This window comes from Salvelinus sp. IW2-2015, linkage group LG16, assembly GCF_002910315.2.
Source record: "Salvelinus sp. IW2-2015 linkage group LG16, ASM291031v2, whole genome shotgun sequence".
Taxonomy (NCBI): domain Eukaryota; kingdom Metazoa; phylum Chordata; class Actinopteri; order Salmoniformes; family Salmonidae; genus Salvelinus; species Salvelinus sp. IW2-2015.
The window spans coordinates 18,380,163-18,399,527 of NC_036856.1; the positions used below are offsets into that span (position 1 = coordinate 18,380,163).

Here is a 19,365-nt window from a genome sequence, read left to right on the forward strand (position 1 = left end):
TCTAGGTACTGTAGAATAGTTTGGACAGTCAATGCACAAGATAATGTTTTTGTATTTATTTTTTTGCTCACTGTTTGCTCACAGAAATGAATACAAACTTTTGAGGCTTTWGATGAATCTACGGAGACTTCTTGTATGGACGGAATTATGGTTTCTCCATATGTGAACTGTTATTGTAACTAAGTTACAGTATGTAAATATGTATTAAGGAGAAAAAAGTTCATTATACACTTTTAATTGCATGTTAGCTACAGAATGTTAGCTAACACTTTGGCTCTTTCACTCTGAGGCCTCCTTCTAGTTTTGTCCAGAAGGCTGGTTATCCATCAAAGGCTAGCCAATGGCAAAATGATTACCCCCCTGTCACGTCCCTGAGGGCAGGGGGACAAGGTGCAGTTTCAATTACTCTCAAGTTCATTAGAGTGTCTGCTAAATTACTAAAATGTAAATGTAATTAGCATGGATCTACAGACCAGTCTGTGGGTCTGGGTGTCGATAACTCAGCTTGGTGTATGGCGGCCCTGTGCCACTGAGCCAAATCAACCTTGACTCCTGCAGCTGATGGACAATGGGGGGAGATAGGCAGAGAATGGTAACTAACGCTGTGGACAAATTAGATCCTCTCACAAATGAAAGAGGGAAGGCGAGAGTGGCCATAATGGCAGGTAAAATTAGCTGTTAAGTGGTGATCACATCAGTCTTCTCAACCCCTCCATAGTTTTCTTTCAAAGCTGAGAAGCAGGTCAAAGACATTGGGCCCTATTAAGCACAGACAGGCTTTTGACAAAGGACGAGTGACCCTGTGTTGTGTGAACCGAGTCATCCCAGCTAAAAGAGTCTCAAATTAGAGATGGCCACACATGGCAATCAACACCTACTTACAGTCATATCAAGATACTTCCACATCTACATAATTACATGTATGAACAAACAGTAAGCAATGTATGCTCATACATTGCAGTGTTCACAAGAGATCTCTACATATGGCCCTGGTTCACTCTGATGTTGTTGTGTACAAGATCTCTTGAATCTTGCTCGTCTTCCCTCCCTTGGCTAGTCTACTGCTGGCTACTGTAGAGTTGCTGTGTAGAGCCTGGCCACTCTTCTCCCCAGCAGCTGACAATTAGGCTACTGGAGGAGTCCTCAGACTCACACTGCTGGTTTTGCCCCTCACAGCGAGAGAGAGAGAGTGTGAGGAGGTGGATCAGAAAGAGAGACTAATATAAAAGAGGGAATATTGACCAATCAGATCACAGCTGTGACTTAGGGAGAGGAAAAGTAGAGGAGAGAAAGCGAAACAGAAAACTCAGGCTGCTAAGGCATGGTCAGAACCCTGTGTGTACAGTACATTTATTTTTTTATTTAACCTTTCTTTAACTAGGCAAGTCAGTTAAGAACAAATTCTTATTTACAATGATGGCTTAGGAACTGCCTTGTTCAGGGGCAGAACGACAGATTTTTACCTTGTCAGCTCAGGGATTCAATCTTGCAACCTTTCAGTTACTAGTCCAACACTCTAACCACTAGGCTACCTGCCGCCCCATGGGCAACTGCTACCAGAAAGGCATATGTTCAATTGGTCAGCCAACCCTATCATCTGTCACCTCTTGATTCACTGGTCGAATGGTCAAATCACTTCTGAAGATTGGAGCACCACAGTGATTGTTGGACCTTTGTGAACACGCACAATTGATTATTGTGAAGGTAATCTTGCAAGTTTTGAGAAGCATACAGCCACTATAGGGAAATATGTGCATAGAAACATGAATGGCAAATAAAATCTATTATCGCCACAAAATATTGACTCAAACACAGAGATAGAAACGGTGCACAACAAAACCAAAAGTCCCTGGCAGGGATCCCAGTGCCAGATGAAAGGTAAATGTGAAATGTAGGGAAAACTATTTTAGTGGAGGAGAGATAGAGACCAGTATGTGTGAATGTGGGTGAGCAGGATGAGATTGTGTATGAGGTTGGTTGAAGGGGGTGATTGAGCGGTGTAATTTCTGTTCCTATGATGTGCTCTGTCATGTTAATGGTATTGTTGCAACACGTGCACATCAAAAACACATGGGCTAAATGGCAGCTGCATGACGTGTAATAACCATCAGTAGGGAATCATTTCAGCTAAATGCAGAGCCATACATAGATACATACTACAAACTGTATCCCTGACTAAATGTAATGCACATGATGTATTTGCCAACATTACAGATGACTAGTAAAACAGTGGGAGTTACATTATGTATGTGTTTGTGTACATCTTCTGACTGAAATGAGCAGGTGGGACTGAAGTGAGCAGGTGGGACTGAAATGAGCAGGTGGGACTGAAATGAGTAGGTGGCATCAGTGCTATAAGGTGATTCCTCACAAAACTCGATTTTCAAGACATTTAATCCATAGAAGGGTCATTTTGAGGAAGGATTGTTGCCATGCATTTGACATTTGTATCTTAAAGCATAATTGAGAAATAATGAATTGAAGTTGTAATATTTGTGACATTTTGGCCTTACCCAGGCTTCCTTTAAGACTCCAAAGGACCCTTAATGGTATTTTTTGTTGTTCTTTTTTCATGAGGAATCACCCTAAACATTTACATCTGAATTATAATTTTTGTTGATCACTATGGTTGATCCTAATACCTCTTTCACATCAGAGTGCAGTGTCTTGTTGCAGTGTCATATTACCGTTTTTTTCAGGTTGTGGAAACAGTGCTACATATTGTTCAGTATATTAATGTCTGCATTGCATTCCCTATCCTTTTAAAGGTGTCCCCTCTGGTCCCAGGAATGTAATCTCCATCGTCAATGAGACCTCGGTAATCCTGGAGTGGCACCCGCCGAGGGAGACTGGCGCCCGCGATGACGTCACCTACAACATCGTGTGCAGGAAGTGCCGTGCGGATCGGCCATTGTGCTCCCACTGTGATGACAACGTGGAGTATGTGCCCAGGCAGCAGGGCCTGACTGAGACCAGGGTGTTCATCAGTAACCTGTGGGCCCACACCCCCTACGCCTTTGAGATACACGCTTTCAATGGAGTCACCAACAAGAGCCCCTACCCTGCCCAGCACGTGTCCATCAACATCACTACCAACCAGGCTGGTCAGTGGCAGTGTACAGCACCATGCTTTGTGTCTCACAACATGCTTTAAAATACATGTTAATGTACAGGCATTCACAACAAGTACATTTCAGTGGTACACGTTTCAAGGTAACTGCAACAAAAAGGTCTGAGGCAGTCTAATGGTCTACAGTCAAGCTTTAGCCCTATACTGTATACAATCGATTTTCTCTGTCCTTTAATAAGATGGATGCTATTGATAGCCGTCTTGTATTCTTGACTGAAAGCATTCCTCAGTCATCAACAGAATGAGTCAACAGACTCAACACAATCCTGTACATTGCTATTGATCGGCAGCAATTAAATCCCAAGGTTACATTCTTGTGATTCTTTTTCATGTTCCTATTTGTCAATAAGTGAAGCTGTTTCACCTGTTGCTGTTAGGTGCGTTTCTATTGAACAGCCTCCCTTGGCAACCATTATAGAGTTTTGTTCTGGAAATCAATGCCTTAAGGCTTATATTTATCGTCTAAATGATGAATGCTATTGCACAACAACACATCAGCGTGACTGGCATTTCTTGTTATTTAAACCGGAGACATTCTAGAACATTCTAGAACCAAAGGCAAGGCTTTTGATCTTTTGTCAAGACTTCACTTCGACTGTTTTGGATTTTTCATGACATTTTCAATATTCAAGCATCACAGATTGGTTTATTACTTGTATGTCTCTCACAATACAGACAACACCATTCAGGAGGTATAATTCAATGTAAGTCATACAATGTATCTTTCTATCGCTTTCTTTTGGTATTGAAAAATCATATGGACTTGATAATTGATAATAAGTCCTTCCACTTTTAAATATGGCGTGAATCAGCCGTTTCAGAATCTATCAAACTTCTGTAGGTTGGTATAATGAGGTGTAATACATGAAGGAGACATTGTTTCATTGGGAAGCCATTCTATTTCTCAGTGGTCCTGTCATACGGTATACCCATGGGTAACACCAGGCCAGCCAACGACGCCTCTCCCTCCAGACATAGGACTCGTTGTTAGGAAGACTTGAAAAAGTCTTCTTGAAAAGGATTATAATCATGACTCTCTTCAGTGCTCCACTGTGAATGTTCTTGGAGGAACATAAAGATTGTATCTTACGCTGCTATATTGCTTTCAATTAAATGGAACTATGGTTACTGAGCTAACACCGTGTTCAGTTGCATTCAACTATAACCATGTGTTGAAGCAAACAAMGGGCTATAGAGAACACCTGGAGTCTACAGTGCCTTCAGAAAGTATTCATACCCCTTGACCATTTACACATTTTGTTGTGTTACAGCCTGAATTTAAAATGAATTAAATTGAGATATCTTGTCACTGGCCTAAACACAATACCCCATAATGTCATGGGGGAATTATGTTAATAGACATTTTTACAAATGAATGAAAAATGAAAAGCTGTAATGTCTTGAGTCAATTCAACCCCTTTGTGATGATGAAGTTAATTCAAATCAAATTGTATTAGTCAATGCAAATAGTCCAGGTAGGCATTTGATTAAGTGTTCAGCAGTCTTACGGCTTTGGGGTAGAAGCTGTTAAGGAGCCTTTTGGTCCCAGACTTGGCGCTCCAGTAGCGCTTGCTGTGCACTATGACTTGAGTGGCTCTAGTCTTTGACAATGTTTAGGGCTTTCCTCTGACACCACCTGGCATAGAGGTCCTGGATGGCAGGAAGCCCTCTGTAGTGCCTTGCGGTCGGATGAAGAGCAGTCGGATGCCGAGCAGTTGCCATACCAAGCGGCGATGCAACCGGTCAGGATGCTCTCGATAGTGCAGCTGTAGAACTTTTTGAGGAAATGAGGTCTCATACCAAATCTTTTCAGCCTCCTGAGGGGGAATAGGCATTGTCGTGCACTCTTCATGACTGTCTTGGTGTGTTTGGATCATGATAGGTCCTTAGTGATGTGGACACCAAGGAACTTCAAGCTCTCAACCCGCTCCACTACAGCCCTGTCGATGTCAATGGGGGCGTGCTTGGCCCGCCTTTTCCTGTAGTCCACAATCAGCTCCTTTGTCTTGCTCACATTGAGGTCAGGTCTCTCTATAGGTGGTCTCATCGTTTGTGATCAGGCATACCACCGTTGTGTCRTCGGCAAACTTAATGATGGAGTTGGAGTCATGTGTGTCCACGCAGTCATGGGTGAACAGGGAGTACAGGAGGGTCAGCATGGCAGATGTGTTGTTGCCTACCCTCACCACCTGGGGGCAGCCTGTAAGGAAGTCCAAGATCCAGTTGCAGAGGGAGGTGTTCAGTCCAAGGGCCCTTAGCTTAGTGATGAGCTTGGAGGGCACTATGGTGTTGAATGCTGAACTGTAGTCAATGAACAGCATTCTCACGTAGGTGTTCCTWTTSTCCAGGTGGGAAAGGGCAGTGTGGAGGGCAATAGAGATTGCGTCATCTGTGGATCTGTTKGGGCGGTATGTGATTTGGAGTGGGTCCAGGGTTTCTGGGATGATGGTGTTGATGTGAGACATGACCAGCCTTTCAAAGCATTTAATGGCTACAGACRTGAGTGCTGCAGGGCAATAGTCATTTAGGCAGGTTACCTTGGCGTTGAGCACAGGGACTATGGTGGTCTGCTTGAAACATATACAGTTGAAGTTGGAAGTTTACATACACTTAGGATGGAGTCATTAAAACTTGTTTTTCAACCACTCGACAAATGTCTTGTTAACAAACTATAGTTTTGGCAAGTCGGTTAGGATATCTACTTTGTGCATGACACAGTAATTTTTCTAACAATTGTTTACAGACAGATTATTTCACTTATAATTCATCGTATCACAATTCCAGTGTGTCAGAACTTTAGATACACTAAGTTGACTGTGGCTTTAAACAGCTTGGAATATTCCAGAAAATTATGTCATGGCTTTAGAAGCTTTTGATAGGCTAATTGACATCATTTGAGTTAATTGGAGGTGTACCTGTGGATGTATTTCAAGGCCTACCTTTAAACTCAGTACCTCTGCTTGACATCATGGGAAAATCAAAATAAATCAGCCAATACCGCAGAAAAAGATTTGTAGACCTCCACAAGTCTGGTTTATCATTGGGAGCAATTTCCAAACGCCTGAAGGTACCACGTTCATCTGTACAAACAATGGTACCCAAGTATAAACACCATGGGACCACGCAGCCGTCATAGCACTCAGGAAAGAGACGCATTCTGTCTCCTAGAGATGAACGTACTTTGGTGCGAAAAGTGCAAATCAATCCCAGAACAACAGCAAAGGACCTTGTGAAGATGCTGGAGGAAACCGATACAAAAGTATCTATATCCACAGTAAAACGAGTCCTATATCAACATAACCTGAAAGGCCGCTCAGCAAGGAGAAAACAACTGCTCCGAAACCTCCATAAAAAAGCCAGACTACGGTTTGCAACTGCACATGGGGACAAAGATCGTACTTTTTAGAGAAATGTCCTCTGGTCTGATGAAACAAAAATAGAACTGTTTGGCCATAATGACCATCATTATGTTTGGAGGAAAAAGGGGCGGGCTTGCAAGCCGAAGAACACCATCCCAACTGAAGCACGGGGGTGGCAGCATCATGTTGTGGGGTGCTTTGCTGCAGGAGGACTGATGCAATTCACAAAATAGATGGCATCATGAGGCAGGAAAATGATGTGGATATATTGAAGCAACATCTTAAGACATCAGTCAGGAAGTTAAAGCTTGGTCGCAAATGGGTCTTCCAAATGGACAATGACCCCAAGCATACTTCCAAAGTTGTGGCAAAATGGCTTAAGGACAACAAAGTCAAGGTTTTGGAGTGGCCTCACAAAGCCCTGACCTCAATCCTATAGAACATTTGTGGGCAGAACTGAAAAAGCGTGTGCGAGCAAGGAGGCCTACAAACCTGACTCAGTTACACCAGCTTTGTCAGGAGGAATGGGCCAACACAACTTATTGTGGGAAGCTAGCCTTGTGAAGGCTACCTGAAACGTTTGACCCAAGTTAAACAATTTAAAGGCAATGCTACCAAATACTAATTGAGTGTATGTAAACTTCTCACCCACTGGGAATGTGATGAAAGAAATAAAAGCTGAAAGAAATAATTCTCTCTACTATTATTCTGTCATTTCACATTCTTAAAATAAAGTGGTGCTCCTAACTGACCTAAAACAGGGAATTTTTACTAGGATTAAATGTCAGGAATTGTGAAAAACKAGTTTAAATGTATTTGGCTAAGGTGTATGTTAACGTCCGACTTCAACTGTAGGCATTACAGACTGGGTCAGGGAGAAGTTGAAAATGTCAGTAAAGACACTTGCCAGCTGGTTAGAGCATGCCTTGAGTACACATCCTGGTAATCCATCTGGCTCTGTGGCCTTGTGAATGTTAACCTGTTTAAAGGTCTTACTCACATCGGCTACGGAGAGCGTGATCACACAGTCGTCCGGAACAGCTGGTGCTCTCATGCATGGTTCAGTGTTGCTTGCCTCGAAGCGAGCATAGACTGCATTTAGCTTGTCTGGTAGGCTTGCGTTACTGGGCAGCTCACGGCTGGATTTCCCTTTGTGATCCATGATAGTTTGCAAGCCCTGCCACATCCAAGAAGCATCACAGCCGTTGTAGTAGGATTCAATTTTAGTCCTGTATTGACGCTTTGCCTGTTTGATGCTTTGTCAGAGTGTGTAGCTGGATTTCTTATTAGCGTCCGGATTAGTGTCCCGCTCCTTGAAGCGGCGGCTCTAGCCTTTAGCTCAGTGCGGATGTTGCCTGTAATCCATGGCTTCTGGTCGGGATATGTACGTACGATCACTGTGGGTACGATGTCGTAGAGGCACTTATTAATGAAGCCGGTGACTGATGTGATATTCTCCTCAATGCCATGCTGAGTCCCAGAACATATTCCAGTGTGTGCTAGCCAGGCAGTCCTGTAGCTAAGGATCCACTTCATCGGACCACTTCTGTATTGAGTGCATCACTGGTACTTCCTGTTTGAGTTTGCTTGTAAGCAGGAATCAGGACGATATAGTTATGGTCAGATTTGCCAAATGGAGGGCTTTGTACGCAACGCTGTGTGTGGAGTAAAGGTGAGCTATAGTTTTTTCCCCTCTATTTGCAGATGTGACATGTTGGTAAAAATKAGGTAAAACAGATTTCAGTTTTCCTGCATTAAAGTCCCTGGCCACTAGGAGCGCCGCCTCTGGATGAGCATTTTCTTGTTAACTTATGGCCTTATACAGCTCGTTGGGTGCGGCCTTAGTGCCAGGATCGATTTGTGGGGGTAAATAGATATCTACGAAGAATATAGATAAACGCTCTTGATAAATAGTGTGGTCTACAGCTTATCTTGAGGTACTCTATCTCAGGCGAGCAAAACCTCAAGACTTCTTTAATGTTAGAGATTGTGCACCAGCTGTTGTTGACAAAGACACATACACCACCCCCCTGATCTTACTGGAGGCTGCTGTTCTTTCTTTCCGATGCATGGAAAACCCAGCTAACTGTATATTATCCATGTCCTTGTTCTGCCACTACTCAATGAAATATAGGAAATTACAGTTTTTAATGTCCCGTTGATAGGATAGTCTTGAACGGAGCTCATCCAGTTTATTCTCCAGTGATTGCACGTTTGCCAGTAGAACGGAGGGTAAAGGCGGACTATCCAATTGCTRATGCAGTCTCACCATGCATCTGGATCTTCGACCTCTGTAACAACGTCTCCTCTTCATACGAATGACGGGGTATTGGACCTGGTCCGGGAGGAGCAGTACTGTATATCCTTCGCGTCCAACTCATTAAATAAAAAATACTCATCCAGTTCGAGGTGAGTAATCGCTGTTCTGATGTCCTGCAGCTCTTTTCGGTCATAAGAAACGATGGAAGAAACATTATGTACAAAWWWWWTTWAAAATAAAGCGCCTAAAAAATACACAAAATAGCAGAATTGGTCAGGAACCTGTAAAAGAAGGAAGCTTGTATAGAATAAAAATATTCCAAAACATGCATCTTGTTTGCAATAAGGCACTAAAGTAAAACTGCAAAAAATGTGGCAAAGTAATTAACTCTATGTCCTGAATGCAAAGCGTTATGTTTGAGGCAAATCCAACACAACATATCACTGAGTACCACTCTTCATATTTTCAAGCATGGTGGTGGCTGCTTGTCATTGGCAAGTACTAGAGAGTTATTTAGGATAAAACGAAACGGAACAGAGCTAAGTACAGGAAGAATCCTAGAGGAAACCCTGGTTCAGTTTGCTTTCCACCAGACACTGGGAGACAAATTCACCTTTCAGCAGGACAAAAACCTAAAATGCAAGGTCAAATATATACAAGTTGCTTACCAAGACAACATTGAATATTCCCGAGTGGCCTAGTAACAGTTTTGACTTAAATCATCTTGAAAATATATGGCAAAACTTGAAAATGGCTGTCCTACAATGGTCAACAACCAACTAACAGAATTCTTTCAAGAATAATGTGCCAACATTGTAGTATCCAGGTGTGAAAAGCTCTTAGAGACTCAGATGTAATCGCTGCCAAATGTGATTCTATTGACTCAGGGGTGTGAATACTTATGTAAATTAGATATTTCATTTTCAAYAAATGAGCAAAAATGTCAAATATGTTTTCACTTTATCATTATGGGGTATTATGTGTAGATCGGTGAGAAAGAAAATCTATTTATCCATTTTGAATTCAGGCTGTAACATAACACAATGTACAATAAGTTAAGGGGAATGAATACTTTCTGAACATTGGCTTGTAGAAACAGGATTCAAGTAGACAGATTTAATGCCTGGCCAAAATGGAACGTTCTGTCGTTTGATAGCTTCACATTAGAGCAATGCGGGGGAAATGAGAACGTAAATGGCCTTYATTACCTAGTAGAGTTAATAGACCCCATCATATTGCTTGACAAGGTAAGTGTTCGACTTGACAGATGGATATAGATTAATAAAGAAATAAATAGATACACCAAATAGCCAATGCCATTGTCTTTTGTAAAAACAGCTGCAGTTGTAATGCGTAAGTAGCTTTTAATTTCACTTCAGAAAAGTGGTCAGAGCCATTGTGTTGTTGCCAGGTAATTGGGCCATTTCAGCTGTCCCTGAGAAGGAGTTTATGTCATGGCTCTGTAGTGAAAAATCTGTCATGTTTAGAATAAAAGGAGTTGAGAGGCAATGGAGGAGATGGGATTTTTAGCTAGTTACCTTAAAGCTAGAATCCTTAGTTGCTACATCCATCTTTGGATGTAAATATTTATGATATAAACCCATTGATTCTTGAAGAATATAACTTATAAATGCCTCATGAGCTTAGTTCAACTGCCGTACCCCATCAGAACCGAAAATATAAGCTAGTTTTACTACAAAGTGTAAACATCTTAAGTGTAAACAAACACTGTATAGCCTTTCTCCAGCCCCATCCCTTAGCTTTTTAACGAAACAGTGGCAGAGCCCGAGGGGGGAACGCTTTGTTACTGTTTCAATTAAGGATTCTAGCTGAATGAGTTGGCTAGATCAGGGTTATTAAACCGGGGGTCTGTGGACCTCTAGCACTACTGCTGGGGGTCAGCAAAAAACTGTAATACTTGATAAGACAATACGTGGATTTTTTGATGGGGGTCCCTGGGTCACCGGTTTGCCTGGGAGGGGGCAAGAAAAGGTTGGAAGACCCCTGGGCTATATTGAAAGGGTAATGGTGTGAGTGTACACCACTGTCCTTTTGACAGAGTCACAGGGGATGGGAGGTTGGTTCAAATAGTGCCCCCCCGACAGTTCAGAGTAAAGGACATCTCTGTTGAGGAGAGAGTTAGTTGTGGTTCAGTGAAGGGGCCATTAGACCTTATTCAGGCTGGAGTGACAGAGCTGACAGGAACCCTGATTGATGCACCGCTCTGTAACTCCTCTCCTCTCAGACACAGTGGTGTGTATTCTCATGCATACCCGATTTACCACCAACCAAAGACCAGCTTACTTATTAGAACCTTTCAGTTAAATGTAAAATATGATATTACACATTTTACCATTGCCTTTTACGGTTTATGCATTCTCAACTGTAGTCTGAGAAAGTCTTTAGGAGAGTGGGTCAGAGGTGCAGATTGAATGACATGAAATAAATCAGCTAATGTGGGCAACATATTAACATGTACACTCTGAGGTCTGCTTACTCTTCCCGAACTGTGGCAGAGTAACTGACACTAGTGGATGATAGAAGCTCACAGAGAACAGTGCCAAACCCTCTACTCTGGCAAGACTCTGGGGCTCCACACTCAAACCCCAAACTCTTCTCATGCTGGCATGGAGGTGGTGTGGCGGGCACTGGCGCCCAGTGGAGGCTTCTCTCCAGCCCATGACAGTGTGTGCTCAGGGGAATGGTTTTTACACACACTCCCCTCAGGGAAATGTAAAACATGTCTACTGTTCCATGGGTAGTAGGATATGTCTGGCCAGAAGTTGTCATAGCTCTTTCACAAACAGTACTAATCATTGAACAGCTTCAGACCCTTATTCATAAACACTGCTTGCTACAGTAGTAAAACTGCATTTACATTTCTCATGGAATATATTTTCCTGGCGTTTTGAATCTGTGAAGATTCAGAATCAGTACATCAGCCAGTCCCATCCTCCATGTCACCAGTATTTTGCAGAGTCATAGGGGTCTGTCCTTTCTTACCACAGCTCATTCACCCATGACAYCGTCAGCAGCATACCACCCTGCATCCCACTGCTGGCTTGCCTCTGAAGCTTAGCAGGGTTGGTCCTGGTCAGTCTCTGAATGGGAGATCCGATGCTGCTGGAAGTGGTGTTGGMGGGCCTGTAGGAAGAATTCTTTCTTCTGGTCTAAAAAAATATCCCAATGCTCCAGGGCAGTGATTGGGGACATTGCGCTTGTAGTGGGCTGTCTTTCGGATGGGACGTTAAACGGGTATCCTGACTCTCTGTGGTCACTAAAGATCCCATGGCACTTATCATAAGAGTAGGGGTGTTAACCCCGGTGTCCTGGCTAAATTCCCCATCTGGCCCTCATACCATCATGGCCACCTATTCATCCCCAGCTTCCAATTGGCTCATTCATCCCCCCTCCTCTCCCCTGTAACTATTCTCCAGGTCGTTGCTGTAAATTAAAATGTGTTCTCAGTCAACTTACCTGGTAAAATAAGGGTAATTAAAAAATAAATAAGATGAGACAGGAAAGGCTTGCAGTGACTGTATTCTTTGGAACCGTATACACATGAGTAAACACCTCAAGAAAATACAGAATAACATCAAGGTACAAGTGTAGCTACAGTAGCCACTGGCAGTTAGCTATATGTAATATCTTAACACAGAAAGCCTTTCTCTTGTGTTTTGGTCAGTTTGTCTCCTGTGCCCTATAAGGACATTTGGAAATTGCATCTGAACCAACATCTGGTAAATAAGAAAACAAGAAACAGATGGAAATATTGCACTAGGCGAGATAACAGGCTATCTGTCTCTGTGTGAGGGATCCCTGATGCTCCACTCTTCCTCTGTCTGAGTAGAGGCATTATCTAGAGCTATAAAACATTCACACAGAGCGAGAGAGCGAGCGAGAACAAGCGAGAGAGAGGGACAGACAGAGCAATGCATACAGAAAGAAAAGGCAGAGAAAGAATGAGAAAATATTTTTTTGTAGTACAACCGAAATACTTTTATTTCATGTAGCTTGAATCCAAATTGGTAAAGGAAACAGGGTCATCATCAACATTACATTAAACGTTGGCTGTAATGAGACTTTCCTAATGATGAAGACTATCTGACAAAAAGGTAACATTGCTTTATCTGATATATGTGAAGAATCACTGTACTTTTCCTCCAACAAGCTCTGCCTTATTCTTGTGGGAAACAGTGTTGGAATATGGAGATCCTGCTTCGTCCTTTAGGTCTCCTGTGGGACATTCTTACCTTGTGAGGAATGCGGGTGTTCGGGAGATTGGAACTCTGACAGTTTTACCACCCTTATCTTGCTTGTTCAAATCCTCCTCTACATGTTTCTCTCCTTGTAAATCCACACACATCTTGGAGACATAAAAAGAGCAACACGCTGAGGCAGGCCTTTTGAGAGCTCTGCTAGTTTACTTCAGCCAATAAAAATTGATCGGTTACAGGAAGCCCAATATTTCAAAAATGATGATGAAGACATCAATGTCAGTGTAGTAACTTAGCATCGGCCTCACTCAGTGTCATTGTTTATGGAGATTTTGGAGTCCTTTTTTTTTATACGGGGCAACATCGTATTGATAGTTTCAGCATGACAATCAGAAAAATAACATGCATTGTCAATAATAGCAGCAAACTATTGAATTTCACAGCTTGCCAGTGGAGGTTGAGGCAGTCGACAGCAGTTGAAAGAGCAACAACCCAGATGCATGTCTTTTTATGTGAGGGATGCGTCACCACACTTAGAGGTAGAGGAAATGTCGGATGGCTTTTTTGTAGAGTTTTTAAATATCCGCTTTGGGGCTGTAACTCAGACAGCCATAATTCTGAGCTGAGCATGAAGTCTAGTCTAGCGTGGCAGATTTATTTTCTTAGAGAACTAACAGTGTTTTTTCTTCCTTTCTGATTTGGCTCCTAATTCACTCAGCCTAGTGCCAGCCACAGTTAGAGAGGATGGGGAACACACATACACACACACACACACACACGTTTGTTTTACTATCCTTGTGGGGACCAAACAATTGATTCCCATTCAAAATCCTATTTTCCTGAACCCTACTCCTGAACCTAAACCTCAAACACTAATTGTAACCCTAAACCTAACCGCTAAAATAGCATTTTAGCACTCACTCACTCACTCACTCACTCACTCACTCACTCACTCACTCACTCACTCACTCACTCACTCACTCACTTGTCAAAATAATAGGGTTTGGCCTGATTCGTTTACCCCTCACCATAAACCCTGTGGGCTCCAAAAATATATAACATTTGTTTTAGGCAGATTCCATTCCAGTTAGCTAGAATTTCACTCACTAAAACATAGCTCCATATCTCATAGTCCAAAAACCAAATCAGCAAATGAAATGAAATAAAAAATTAATTGAATAGATTAAAAAGCCCTTTGAGGCAAGGAAAGCAGCACATTTGAAACAGTGTGAATGACAGGAAGTRCTGGGGGCCTGTAGACTGCTGCCTCACCGCTAGCCAGGCTCAGCGTATTGATAACGCGGCGCAAAGCTGGAGCAGTGGTGCGTGAAAGAGAGCCAGAGAGCCTCCTCTCGCTGACTGATGACTATCCCCTCCCCTCTTTTAGCCAGAGCAGCAGTGCACAGACAACCGCTTAACATGACCAACATCTCTCCCTGCTGCTGCTACAGTAAGGATGCTCAGTCACATAGAATTGCCGGGATGTAAGACATTCATACAAACAGATACACCATTAGGTGCTATGGGGGTAATATCCTACCCTCCTCTCTCCATCCCTGGTCGAGGGCTTGCTGTCGTGCCCTCCACCCTCCCTGGGTTAAGATGATGGGTTGTTGGAGATGGTGGCCTGGGGGATTGTGGTGGTAGCAGAGAGAGAGGGAGGAAATTGAATGGGCTGAATGGGTTTAATTCATAAAACATGTTATGGGCATTTCAACTTTATTGCTGTCTGTAAGGGGAAAGGAGGGCTGCAAATCAAATGTGCTATAAAGTGAGCTCAGTTCGATGCCATAGAATTGTTGTAATAGAAATACTATGACCAAGGATACCTCAGCACTGCTTAACGGAATGGTATGATGACATCATACGTAATTGAAAGCCATTCAATTAATTGGGACTCTTCAGTCAAGCATGTTTTTTCATACAGTTTCAGCACAGAAGGCCTTTATTTCATAACATTGATCAAACATGTAGGATGGTTGCAATACTAAAGAGTAAGGAAGCATCCATACAGTTGATCTTGCCCCATCTGTCTGTTCCCTTAGCTCCTTCCATGGTTCCCATCATGCACCAGGTCAGCTCCACCATGAAGAGCTTCACATTGTCATGGCCACAGCCTGAGCAGCCCAATGGAATCATCCTGGACTATGAACTGAGGTACTATGAAAAGGTAAGACAACATTTGAATAATTAATGTCTGTAATAAGAACTCAAATACACGAGCAGATCATTATGTCCACCAGAGGCATCTCTTTTACGTTCAATGGAAAGACACCCAGAAGGTTGTCTCTATTGGGTGAATCTTCTGGACGGGTATTGGTCTACCAAGTTTGCTGGGAATATTAGCCTTTATGCCTTTATCCTTTCCCCCATGGGACTCAATATTCATGTGTTATTATACTTGACACGTTTACTCTAATTTTATTGTACCCTCTGATTTTTGAGTMATTCCCCTCGTTACCTTGGCGAGTGTGCATCTGAGAATGCCTTTGCAACCATGATAATTATCCATTAATTGCGTTTAACCGGCGTCTCCTTTGGATGAGCACAGAGCACAGGGTTGCTAGGATACTGGCGTGCTTGGACCTATTTTGTGTGAAAGGTGTCCTCTCAGTCTGGGTCTTTCGCCAACCCTGTCTGACCTGTGGCTCCTCCACACAGCCTTTTTTTCCCCTGAGTAGAGGCAGCACACATAGCCTTTCAACTCTATATCATTAGGTAGTAAATATGCATCTTCCCCCATGCTTAGAGAGGGCTGCCCTGTGGTCTCGCTAACCTTATATCCACTCCATTGGCCTAACCTCCCTCTGTCTCTCTCAGCTTCCTCTATATCTCCCTACTTCCTCTTTCTCTCACTCTGTTTTACACTGTTTTTTCATTGTTGTTTCCATTTCCTTTTCATTGTCTCTCTGCCTGCTGCACCTCTACAGTCTTCTGTCCGTATCCTTCTCTGGCTCTCGTCTTTTCCTCTCTGATATAGTATGGTCATACCTATGGAGTTCATGGATACGATGTCACTTGTGGTTTCTATTGAAAAGGCTGTGTTGACAGCACTGTACACTCATGAAGCCTGCATTTACTGTAATATTGTATATTATCCAACATAATGCTGTCAAATGTGCTCTTTCAGAGAGTTTGGTCAAAACCCTCTCTGTCCTCTGATGACTTAGTTGTTTTCCTGTTCAATCAGTGAAAGGTTGTTATTAATGAGCACTTCATATGTCCAGTTCTGAGAGCACGAGAAGATGGAGGCTAGCTGGCCTATTTAAACAGGCTAAGTTGCATTAAAGATATTGAGTGTTCTGTATGTCAAAGACAACTAGCAATTTTAGCATTTTTACTTTTAATGGACGGGGTTGTTTTCATCAGTCTATGTCTATATTTGTGTGTCTGCCTCCATCCCCTAAGCCAGGGATGGGCAACTGGGATGGGAAACCTTTTTGTAGGCCTGCGGACAATCAGCAGGAACAATGCGAAAGTAATTCTGCTTTGAAAGTTGATACATTTGTAAYCTCACTTTTGAGAAAATGGCCCTTGAATTTTTTGGTACCTACTGGAGAGCTCTTCTTTGTCTACACCCATTCAGCATCGTTCACACTTTTTTAAGCTTGAGCGCCAACCATCTCTTTAAGGATTCACATGTACTAAACAACCAAAGATTTCAAGACCAAAGGCTGTGAATTTACCAACTACTTCTATCGACAGTTGTCGCAGAGACATCATAAACATTCTATTGAAATAGTTACTTGCAAAAGACAATAGTTACTTGTCTTTTGTTTAGACATGTAGCTAGCTAGCTAAACAATGAACCATAATCCTAACTCATAATGTTACTACCCTGCATGAACCTGCAGGTAGCTAACCAACCAGGTTCAATGTTAGCTAGCTAACATTAGCTAGCTARCTAACAGTACACTTTCTGACAAACTAGAAACATGTAATATCTGAAAATGTTGCTAGCTAGACTCTCTTACCCATATACATGGATGGACGTTTCTCCCTCTCTGTCACATATGCCATGGTTGCTTTTAGTTTGAAGATGTAATTCGGAGCCTTCTGTGTTCTCTTGTCGACTCCGTCTGCATATTTGCAATCAAACGCAAGAATTTTCTCCATCTCCTTAGCTATCATACTCTACATGGCAGAACTCATCTCTCGGCATGTCAAATCATGGCTAGTGGAAAGCGGCCTTTTTCCATGGCTAAACCAGCTAGGCTCGTAGTTTAACAATTKTATTTGTATTTACAAATGACATACAAGTTTGTTATAAAGAGACATGAAAGATCACATGTCCCAGAAGGCATCTCTGCCAAAAACACGTTTTGATAAACAAATAAAGTTTACGTTCAAATGGCGCCCTTGTGAAGTAAACTCAAAAATAGAAACGTCCTCTCACTGTCAACTGCGTTTATTTTCAGCAAACTTAACGTGTAAATATTTGTATGAACATAACAAGATTCAACAACTGAGACATTAACTGAACAAGTTCCACAGACATGTGACTAACAGAAATTGAATAATGTGTCCCTGAACAAATGGGGGGAAAGTAACAGTCAGTATCTGGTGTGGCTACCAGCTGCATTAAGTACTGCAGTGCATCTCCTCCTCATGGACTGCACCAGATTTGCCAGTTATTGCTGTGAGATGTTACCCCACTCTTCCACCAAGGCACCTGCAAGTTCCCGTACATTTCTGGGGGGAATGGCCCTCACCCTCAGATCCAACAGGTCCCAGACGTGCTCAATGGGATTGAGATCCGGGCTCTTCGCTGGCCATGGCAGAACACTGACATTCCTGTCTTGCAGGAAATTCCGCATAGAACGAGCAGTATGGCTGGTGGCATTGTCATGCTGGATGGTCATGTCAGGATGAGCCTGCAGGAAGGGTTCCACATGAGGGAGGAGGATGTCTTCCCTGTAATGCACAGTGTTGAGATTGCCTGCAATGACAACAAGCTCAGTCCGATGATGCTGTGACACACCGCCCCAGACCATGACGGACCCTTCACCTCCAAGTCAATCCTGCTCCAGAGTACAGGCCTCGGTGTAACGCTCATTCCTTCAACGATAAACGCGAATCCGACCGTCACCCCTGGTGTGACAAAACCGCGACTCCTCAGTGAAGAGCACTTTTTGCCAGTCCTGTCTGGTCCAGCGACAGTGGGTTTGTGCCCATAGGCGGCGATGTTGCCGGTGATGTCTGGTGAGGACCTGCCTTACAACATGCCTACAAGCTCTCAGTCCAGCCTCTCTCAGCCTATTGCGTACAATCTGAGCACTGATGGAGGGATTGTGCGATCCTGGTTTAACTCGTGCAGTTGTTGTTGCCATCCTGTACCTGTCCTGCAGGTGTGATGTTCGGATGTACCGATCCTGTGCAGGTGTTGTTACACGTGGTCTGCCACTGCGAGGACAATCAATTGTCCATCCTGTCTCCCTGTAGTGCTGTCTTAGGCATCTCACAGTACGGACATTGCAATTTATTGCCCTGGCCACATCTGTAGTCCTCATGCCTCCTTGTAGCATGCCTAAGGCACGTTCACGCAGATGAGCATGGACCTGGGCATCTTTCTTTTGGTGTTTTTCAGAGTCAGTAGAAAGGCACTTTAGTGTCCTAAGTTTTCACAACTGTGACCTTAATTGCCTACCGTCTGTAAGCTGTTAGTTTCTTAACGACCGTTCCACAGGTGCATGTTCATTAATTGTTTAGGGTTCATTGAACAAGCATGGGAGCATGGGTACAGTGTTTAAACCCTGTACAATGAAGATCTGTGGGGTTATTTGGATTTTTATGAATTATCTTTGGAAGATAGGGTCCTGAAAGTGCCGTTTCTTTTTTTGCTGAGTTTAGCTATGCACAACATACACCTAGTTTCCTGAAACGAGTCAAATATTTCAATATAAAGACATACCTTTTTCATCACAGTGGAAGTCACAGGTTTGTTTGAGGTGGTTCTGTACCGTGTTTCATTTCAGGACTCCCACAGTGGTTCCATAGACACAACATAGTGTTGAACAAACGAATTTCCTCAGAGAGACAATAGTAATATCGTGGAGATAGGGATAGGGATATTTACCTGGACCGCAGCTCTATTTCAAAGAAGAGATGAGGAGAACCAGAGTCCTCAGGGTGGAGAGTCAGAAAAGATGGCCCCACACACACAACGGAAGGAGAATAATACATCCTACTATTACCCCAGGACCAGGTTACACTCCCCCACGGAAAATAATGGAGAGAATTCTGGATAAAATTGCAGGAATATGAGTCTGAACGCTTTGTTCTATTTCCATACTTGTTTTATCTACCTGGTCTGCCTAATATGATGGCTTTATCACCTCTGTCTGGGCAACAGGAAAATGTGTCAGAGCTAAAAGTAAAGATGATTGAAAGTTATTTTTG

General features: G+C 42.9%; 1 pseudogene; it reads left to right on the top strand.

Annotated features, from left to right (window-relative positions):
- Window positions 1–19,365, top strand: part of LOC111975874 (ephrin type-B receptor 1-like) — a 189,648-nt pseudogene that overhangs the window by 129,462 nt on the left and 40,821 nt on the right.